Here is a 10,327-nt window from a genome sequence, read left to right as displayed (position 1 = left end):
TTCCTTCCTTCCTTCCTTCCTTCCTTCCTTCCTTCCTTCCTTCCTTCTATCCTTTTTTGAGATGGAGTCTTGCTCTGTCACCCAGGCTGGAGTGCAATGGCATGATCTCAGCTCACTGCAACCTCTGCCTCCCAGGTTCAAGCAATTCTCCTGCCTCAGTCCCCCAAGTAGCTGGAATTACAGGCACGTGTCACCATGCCCAGCTAATTTTTTTGTATTTTTAGTAGAGACAGGGTTTCACCATGTTAGCCAGTATGGTCTCAGTCTCCTGACCTTGTGATTCACCTGCCTCAGCCTCCCAAAGTGCTGGGATTACAGGTGTAAGCCACCGTGCCCAGCCCGTTGCGTTCTTTCAAAACTTGAAGTCAGTATGCTGTGTCATGAAGGAGGTCAGCTCTACTCTTGAGTTTGCTGGGAAACAGGGGGATTTTTCCCTTGAAGAGTTTAGTCAATACTGAGAACTTCATGCAAAGGAGTCTTAGAATTAATTAGCATGTACTCTGGGAAGGCTACAGTGCTATATGCAGGCCAGACCACGTCACCATGTGAGCAGGCTCTCAACACAACTGTCTCTCTCAGCTCACCACCTCCTCTGAGGGCTGGCCAGATGGGTAATGGCCACTTATGCCTACAGCCCCTGGCTATAGGTGTGGCTGTCAGTGATGGGACAGGACATGGCTCAACTTGCCTCCTCCAGAAAATGTTCATTGCTAACCCCTAATACCACTTTGTGCTCACTATGTGACCTTATTCTTATTAGCTGTGTGACTCCAGACAAGTTACTTAACCTCTCAGTCCTCAGGTTTCTCAACTGCAAAATGAGGAAAATAATAGTGATACTTACAGAGTTGTAAAAACATTGAATGAGTTAATATATTGAAAAGCACTTAGAACAATACCTGGCTCAGAGCAAGCACAATGTGAATATTAGCTATGATTATGGTTATGATGACTATAATTATTAGTAGTGTTGTAAAAGGAAAATAAATCTTGGGACCCCAAAATCACTAAGCTAAGGGGAAAAGAAACTGGAAATTGCTCAGGGCAAACCTGCCTCTCATTCTATTCAAAGTCACCCCTCTGCTCACCGAGATAAATACACATCTGATTGCCTCATTTGGAGAGGCTAATCAGAAACTCAAAAGAATGCAACTCAAATTGCTTAAGGCAAACCCTAAGCAAACCCTAAGCAATTTCCAGTTTCTTTTTCCCTTTAGCTTAGTGATTTTGGGGCCTCAAGATTTATTTGCCTTTCACAATACTAATAATAATTATAGTCATCATAATCATAATCACAGCTAACATTCACTCTGTGCTTGCTATGACCCAGGTATTGTTCTAAGTGCTTTTCAATATATTAACTCATTCAATGTTTTTACAACTCTGTAATTTGTCTCTTACCAACCTATGACCTGGAAGTCCCCTCCCCACTTCAAATTGTCCCACCTTCACCTCAAGTTGTTCCACCTTTCTGGACTGAACCAATGTCATCTTACACATATTGATTGATGTCTCATGTCTCCCTAAATTGTATAAAACCAAGCTGTGCCCCTACCACCTTGGGCACATGTCTTCAGGACCTCCTGAGGCTGTGTTATGCATGTGTGTCCTCAGCCTTAGCAAAATAAACTTTCTAAATTAACTGAGACCTGTCTCAGATTTTGGGGTCCATAGTATATTTAATTATTTTATCCCTATGTTACTTTGTAACAGTCTTTATTTTTATACACATAGACTTAGTTTCTCCACTTAAATTTTGAGTACAAGGATTGTGTAAAGTTTCCAAGCTGCAGACATTACTGTTCTCTGAACATAGCATTCAGTCATTAACTCATTCAGCCAGTATTTATTGGGTTCATACTATGCGCCAGGCTCATCACATCTTTTGAAGGACCTAAGGATGTCAAGAATAAAAATACAGCATGACTGCCAAAACAGACACAAGCACACACTCACAGACCTATTATACAGAAGTGCAGAAAGAAGTATCCATATGTGTATGTGATGTGGGTATATTCATATGCTCATATGTAAGTACGAATTAAGACCACAGAGAAGATTGACTCTCAAGATTTACTATTTCATATCCCACATCCAAGAAAGAATAAGCTGTGCATTTTATTTTTTATTCTTGTTTTTGAGACAGGGTTTTGCTTTGTTGCTCAGGCTAGAGTGCATCAGTGTGATCATGGCTCGCTGCAGCCTCAACCTCCTGGGCTCAGGGATCCTCCTACGTTAACCTCCCAAGTAGCTGGGACCACAGGCACATGCCACCGTGCCTGGCTAGTTTTTGTATTTTTTGTAGAGACAAGGTTGCACCATGTTGCCCAGACTGATCTCGAATTCCTGAGCTCAGATGAACTGCTCACCTTGGCCTCCCAAAGTGCTGAGATTACAGGCATGAGCCACCATGCCTGGCCTAAGCTGTGGATTTTAAATGAGGAGCTAAGACTACATAATATGAAATTAGGAAATAGAAGTAGGCAGATAAAGTGTCCACCTCCCTAAATAACCAATCCCATGACTGTCTTAGTCTGGAAGATAGAACTTAGTAGCTCCAATATCCACAATTCCTTTAGTGAACACTGTGCTGGGCATCTCAGTCAATGTTCCATGTGCTTTGAATAGATTTATATGAGTTGTGCCACCACTAAACAGATAGGAGGACTAAGGAGGTAAGAGGGCAATGAGTGTCTGAATGATATCTGGGCTGTCAATACCATGTAATATCTGAACAAGACAATGAAGAAACAAAATGCTTCTTATTCATCTAGCCATCATTCATCTGACACATGTATTGCACAAGGTACTCGAAATACAAAGATGAAGGCAATATCCCTGATCTCAAGAAGATTATGATCTAGCTTTTCCCTCTTCCTGCTGTTCTACCACCTATCCCATATCCTACCCTGCCACTTGCTAACACAGAACTGGGAGAACTACTTGGGAAACCTAGGACACTCAAGAAGGGGTACCCTCTCTTCAGCCTGTGAATTCTCTAGTGGGATTTTTTAAAAAGCACAATGGGGTGCCCTATGAAAACATAAGCTAGGCTAAGTTTCATAATATCAGCCAACTATGACCCATTCCCAAGAAAAAGACACTCACACTCTCTGCCTTCTCATTAACAAAAGATTTGGTTGTTCCAGAGGGCATTAGAGAAATGTAGACCAAGCTTGAGGTTGAAGTGAGCACGTGTAGCATTGTGGCTGTTTGGCAGTGTATTGGTCCATTTTCATTCCGCTATAAAGAACTGCTTGAGCCTGCGTAATTTATAAAGCAAAGAGGTTTAACTGACTCACAGTTCAGCATGACTGGGGAGGCCTCAGGAAACTTACAATCATGGCAAAAGGCGAAGAGGAAGCAAGGCAGCAGAAAGGAGAAGTGCCGAGCGAAGTGGGGAAGAGCTCCTTATAAAACCATCAGATCTCATGAGAACTCCCTCAAGATCACAAGAACAACATGGGGGAAACTGCCCCCATGATTCAATTACTTTCATCTGGTCTCTCCACTGACAGGTGCGGATTACGGAAATTACAATTCAAGATGAGATTTGGGTGGGACAACCAAACCATATCATCTGTCCCAGCCCCTCCCAAACCTCATGTGCCTTTCACATTTCAAAACCAATCACATCTTCTCAACAGTCCCCCAACAGTCTTAATTCATTCCAGGATTAACCCAAAAGTCCAAGTCCAAAGTTTCATCTGAGACAAGGCAAGTCCCTTCCATCTATGAGCCTGTAAAATCAAAAGCAAGTTAGTTACTTCCTAGATACAATGGTGGTACAGGCATTGGGTAAACACACCCATTCAAAGTGGGTGAAATTGGCCAAAACAAAGGGACTACAGGCCCCATGCAAGTCAGACATCCAGCAGGGCAGTTAAATCTTAAAGTTCCAAAATGACCTCCTTTGACTCCATGTCTCATATCCAGGTCACACTGATGCAAGAGGTGGGTTCCTGTCGTTTTGGGCAGCTCTGTCCCTGTGACTTTGCAGGGTATAGCCCCGCTCCCAGCTGCTTTCACAGGCTGGTGTTGAGGGTTTGTGGCTTTTCCAGCAGCATAGTGCAAGCTGCCAATGGATCTACCATTATGGGGTCTGGAGGATTGTGGCCCTCTTCTCATAGCTCCACTAGGCAATGCCCCAGCGAGGATTCCGTGTGGGGACTCTGACCCCACATTTCCCTTTTGCACTGCCCTAGCAGAGTTACTTCATGAAGGGTCTGCTCCTGCAGCAAATTTCTGCCTAGACATCCAGGCATTTCTGTACATCCTCTAAAATCTAGGCAGAGGTTCCCAAACCTTGATTCTTGACTTCTGTGCATCTGCAGCCCCAACACCATGTGTAAACTGACAAGGCTTTGGGCTTGCACCCTCTGAAGCAATGGCCTGGGCTCTATATTGGTCCCTTTTAACTGTGGCTGGCATGCAGGGCACCAAGTCCTGAGACTGCATGAAGCATCGAGGCCCTGGGCTGAGCACACAAAATCACTTTTTCCTCCTAGGCCTCTGGGCTTGTAATTGGAGAAACTGCTGTTAAGACCCCTGACATGCCCTGGAGACATTTTCCCCATTGTCGTGGTGATGAACATTTGGTTCCTTGTTACTTATGCAAATTTCTGCAGCCGGCTTGAATATCACCTCAGAAAATAGGTTTTATTTTCCATTGAATCATCAAGCCACAAATTTTCTGAACATGTATGCTCTGTAATTCTTTTAAACATAAGTTACAATTCCAAATCAACTCTTTGTGACTGTATGAAACTGAATGATTTTAAGAGCACCCAAGTCACCTCTTGAACACTTTACTTTTGAGAAATTTCTTCCACTAGGTACCCTAAATCATCTCTCTCAAGTTCAAAGTTCCACAGATAGCAAGAGTCAACTTTATTCCAGTTCCCAACTAGTTCCTTATCTCCATCTGAGACCATCTCAGCCTGGACTTCATTGTCCACATCACTATTAGCATTTTGATTAAAGCCATTCAACAAGTCTCTAAAATGTTCCACACTTTCCCACATCTTCCTGTCTTCCGAGCCCTCCAAAGTGTTCCAACCCCTGTCTGCTACCTAGTTCTGAAGTTGCTTCCACATTTTTGGGTATCTTTATAGCAGCACCCCACTCTCTGCAGTACCAATGTACCTATTAGTCCATTTTCATACTGTTATAAAGAACTGCTCAAGACCGGGTAATTTATAAAGGAAAGTGGTTTAACTGACTCACAGTTTGGCATGGCTGGGGAGGCCTCAGGAAACTTACAATCATGGCAGAAGGTGAAGAGGAAGCAAGGCACCTTCTTCCCAAGGCAGCAGGGAAGAAAAGTGCTGAGTGAAGCGGAGAAGAGTCCCTTATAAAACCATCAAATGTCAGGAGATCTTGCTCACTATCATGAGAACAGCATGTGGGAAACTGCCCCCATGATTCAGTTACTTCTACCTGGTCTCTCTCTTGACACATGTGGATTATGGGGATTATAATTTAAGATGAGATTTGGGTGGGGACACAAGGATTAACCATATCAGGTAAGCTTGGTCACTCTTTGATCATTTCCAGACCCTCTCAAGGGGAAGATCAAAACCAAATGCATTTCCCCTTATCAGTTGCTTCTGTGCCACCAAAGCATCCCAGGAGAGCTGGCCAACATGTGACTGAAAATGGTGCTGAGATTCCAGTACTGGGAGGCTGTTTCCCTTCCCTTTCTGGTCCTGAGGCAGAGCTGTCCTCCTGCTTGCTATTCCAAGTAATCTCAAAACACAGCCCCCATCAAATTACTTTCTTGCTCCAGAATTTATGGCTTCTTTATGCTGATTACGTTAAATCTAAACTTCTAGGATTATCTATTTCCTAAACCACCCTCTGAAGTTCAATCCCCACCTGTCCCACCTTACTGTCCACCAAACCCAGTACTGTTCTCTCCTTCAGTTGAGTCCACTGGCTATGATCACTGTGACCTTGGCTCAGGCCCCATCTGTGATCCCTCATTATCCAAGTCCCATCCCTTTCCTCTGTGAAACTGCTTCTCAGATTAACCTTTCTTGGCCAGGTACAGTGGCTCATGCCTGTAATCCCAGCACTTTGGGAAGCCAAGGTGGGTGAATCACCTGAGGTCAGGGGTTCGAGTCCAGCCTGGCCAACATGGCAAAACTCTGTCTCTACTAAAAATACAAAAAATTAGCTGGGTGTGGTGGCAGGTGCCTGTAATCCCAGCTACTTGGGAGGCTGAGGCAGGAGAATTGCTTGAACCCAGGAGGCAGAGGTTGCAGTGAGCTGAGATCGCGCCATTGCATTCCAGCCCGGGTGACAGAGCGAGACACTGTCTCAAAAAAAAAAAAAAAAAAATTAACCTTTCTCTTCCTAAACTCTTTATGCTAATTATCCAAATTACACCATTAGCCCCATTTTATACCAGCCTTATTGTCTAACAGTACCGCACAAACTGCTTCTGCAATACAACTTGATCACAGTGTGTGTGTAGTGCATGTGTGCATATGTGTGCACACAGGTATGTGCCCTGTCTCCAGTAAGCTCTTCATCCTATGAGTCCAGATCTCACCCCAGAAACACTGTTGGGTTGACAAGACACCCTCAAATGTATTAATTAAGAGTGGATAACACACTGTTATCTGAGGATGATATCAAACTCTTAGCAGATTATAACAGTCTCTACCCCTTTGTTTCAAGCTATGTATACTTTCTCCTGCTGTTTTTCTTTCTTTGGTGTTTTCATGTATTCAACAATGATTATGCACTTTCTATGTGTCTAAAAATTGAGAAATCACAGTGAACAAGGCAGATACCATCCCTGCTTTCCAGCTACTGAGAGTCTGTAGCTTTGGTTGGAAAAAGCTAGGACATCCCTGAATGCCAGCAGACATTCACTCTCCCTCTGTGGGGGTCTATCAACAGATCAGCTGAGCTACGTGGCAAGCAGCAAGTGCTGGGGTCCAGTATTTTGGAAGGCACTTAAGAGATATGAAGAAAACCATAACATACTAAGTTGGTTAAAAAGTGTCCCTCAGGTGGGTGGATCACATGAGGTCGGGAGTTCGAGATCAGCCTGACCAACATGGCAAAACTCTGTCTCTACTAAAAATACAAAAATTAGTAGGGCATGATGACACATGCCTGTAATCCCAGCTACTCCGGAGGCTGAGACAAGGAATTCCTTGAACCCAGGAAGTGGAGGTTGCAGTGAGCCGAGATCGTGCCACTGCACTCCAGCCTGGGCCACAGAGCGAGACTCTGTCTTAAAAAAAAAAAAAAAAAAGTGTCCATCACTGGCTTTTACTAAGACCTTAATAAGGAAAAAAAAAACCTAGAAAGAAACTGGAATCTTTGTTTTTATAACCTCTGTTGCACTGGACCGGTTTTGAATTAGAAATTCAGATGTGAACTAGCCTGTTTCTTTGTTGGATGCTGTTTGAACATGTTCTGTAGGACAGGATGATTTCTATTCACTCATCTCTGTTCAGACAGATGACTTATTGCTTCCCTGAAATAAACTTGCCAAAAATTAGTCTCTCATTAAAAAAAGGAGTAAAAATTAAGTTTACTAAAAAGTATTAACACATCACAATGTTTAGATAAATAAATTATAACATTCATTCATTCATTTATGGAGCTCTCATCAAAGCAGTTATGACACCAGTGAGTATGGTTAAAATAAAAATAATTTGCTTGATCCTGTTAAACTCTCTGCAAGGCCTATTTACAAAATGGGATACTAGTCATTTACAATTAAATGCCTGGACTAACCATTAGAGGATAAATGGTACACCAGGAAATTATTTCCTAGAAATATAGTCCATACTTTCAGCTATTTAAACCCTTAAAATCAAAATCAACCAATGAATCAATCAAAATAGAAAATATAAAACTAATTATTACAATAAGCATTAAGTGCTTCAACCTTTGCTCAAAATTAAAAAAAAAAAATCTTTTATGAAAGCTGAAATGAAAATTATCTGACTTGTTAATAATGAAACCCCTTCAGCCTCAGGAATGAACTATGACCAAGGTCCTAAGCTTTCTGAGAAAGTAACATAATAACTGGAACAGACAAGAAAACTCTTGAACTGTTGAATGTCTTTACTTTGTTTCAGCAGAAACAATGTAAAGCAAAAGATCCTTATTTGGTCACACATGCAACAGTAGAAGTAATGTATAAATCATGCATATTTTCATGGTAACAATAATGGCTCATGGCTTCCATAATCGGCAACCGCCACAGTGACTGTTCTCACATATTGGAACAATTCTGCCATTGCATTCCTTACAAGTCAGGAATGATCTATTCTTAGTGTGATAGATCAGACACTCAAATGCATGCCATGCTAATACTATGTAAAGCAAATGTAAAACATGGAGCTAATTAGTGCATAAAATACCATTGAACTCTTCCATAGTTCCAATCATGTAAATAATTAGTATGCAATAATTATTACTACCATAGGGCACTTTCTGTATATGTAACAAATTTATCCTGGTTCAAACCCAGTAACAATTTCAAGAATGTAATTCACAATAAATACATGTTATATCATGATCTAATACAAATACACCTATAAATATATATGTATGAATATATACATATATATACACACACACACATATATAACTGAAACTACATTTTCACAAAATAATACTTATCTATGCTGTCTATTTATGATACACTCTATTGCCTATTCAGGTCTAATTTTTTTTTTTTTTTTTTTTTGAGATGGAGTCTTGCTCTGTCACCCAGGCCGGAGTGCAGTAGTAGGATCTCAGTTCACTACAACCTCCACCTCCTGGGTTAAAGTGATTCTCCTGCCTCAGCCTCCTGAGTAGCTGGGATTATAGGTGCCCACCACCACACCTGGCTAGTTTTTGTATTTTTAGTAGAGGCTGGGTTTCACTATGTTGGCTAGGTTGGTCTTGAACTCCTGACCTCAGGTGATCGACCTGCCTCGGCCTCCCAAAGTGCTGGGATTATATGCGTGAGCCACCATGCCTGTCATATTCAGGTCTAATTGAGATTCTTTATTTTGAAAACTGTTGGTGTGGACCCTGGCACTGGTTTTCTGACGGTTAATGCATGATGATGCACACTTACGCTGCCCAAACCAACCTAACTGAACTGCTTTACCATTTCTACACTCCACATACTACTTAGATTTTGTTCTCATTTCAGGTGATTTAAAAACATTTTCTAATAAGAGTTTTGAAATTGGGGGTAAGCTCAAATATCAGAGTGATTCAGTCCTCTGAACTATGACCACAAGTGAAGGCTTCCTTCCTTCCTTCCATTCCTTCCTCCCTCCCTCCCTCCTTCCTTCCTTCCTTTTTTTTTTTTTTTAAAGAAGTTTTGCTCTTGTTGCCCAGGCTGCAGTGCAATGGCGCGATCTCGGCTCACTCTCACCTCTGCCTCCTGGGTTCAAGTGATTCTCCTGCCTCAGCCTCCCAAGTAGCTGGGATCACAGGTGCCCACCACCACACCCAGTTTATTTTTGTATTTTGAGTAGAGATGGGGTTTCACCATGTTGGCCAGGCTAGTCTCAAACTCTTGACCTCAGATGATCAGCCCCCCTTGGCCTCCCAAAATGCTGGGATTACAGGTGTCTGCCACCACGCCTGGCCGTGGGTGGATGCCTTTCTTACCTTTGAGGTCCTAGCATCTAGAATTGTAAGTTCTAGGTACATTCTGGACCTTTGATACATGTTTTGAATTTCAGAATAAGTTAAAGGGTATCTTTAGTGTTCGTTTTATCATGATACAGGGCTAATAACTTACACCTGGGAAAAACAAAGCGCACTCCAGGAGGCTTTGTAGCCGGGGTAAAGGGGATGGTGGCAGTGGAATCACATCCACGCCTCCAGCATGTTTCCGGACAGTTTCCAGGGCTCCCCGCTGAATCCCCTGCCTCAGCACCCAGCAGGAACCTGGGCCGGGTCCCTGTTTACCTGGGTGGGGTTAGTGTCCAGAGGAGGGGGGCCCAATCCAGCAACCCTCTTCTCAATTTGCGACATATAAACCCACAAAAGTAATCACAAACTTGTTAACCGCTGGGCACTGTAGCCCTGGAGCACTCTTAACGGACTTTGCAAAGCCCAGTACACAGAGGCTGCAGCGACGGGGCGGCGACTGGGCCCCAGGACAACGCCTGTGCGGGGACAGGGACTCTGGGCCTTGGCCTGCGAGGGAACAGGCGCCCTCTGTCGGCCTTGACCTCCGCGGGGACACGGGCCCCCTTTCGGCCTCGGCCTGGGCCTGGACAGAGACGAGGACTTTAGGCCTAGGCCTGCGCGGGGACACTGGCGCTCTCTCGGCCTTGACCTGCGCGGG

This window comes from Piliocolobus tephrosceles, chromosome 6, assembly GCF_002776525.5.
Source record: "Piliocolobus tephrosceles isolate RC106 chromosome 6, ASM277652v3, whole genome shotgun sequence".
In the NCBI taxonomy this organism is placed as follows: Eukaryota; Metazoa; Chordata; class Mammalia; order Primates; family Cercopithecidae; genus Piliocolobus; species Piliocolobus tephrosceles.
This window is presented reverse-complemented; position numbering follows the sequence as displayed.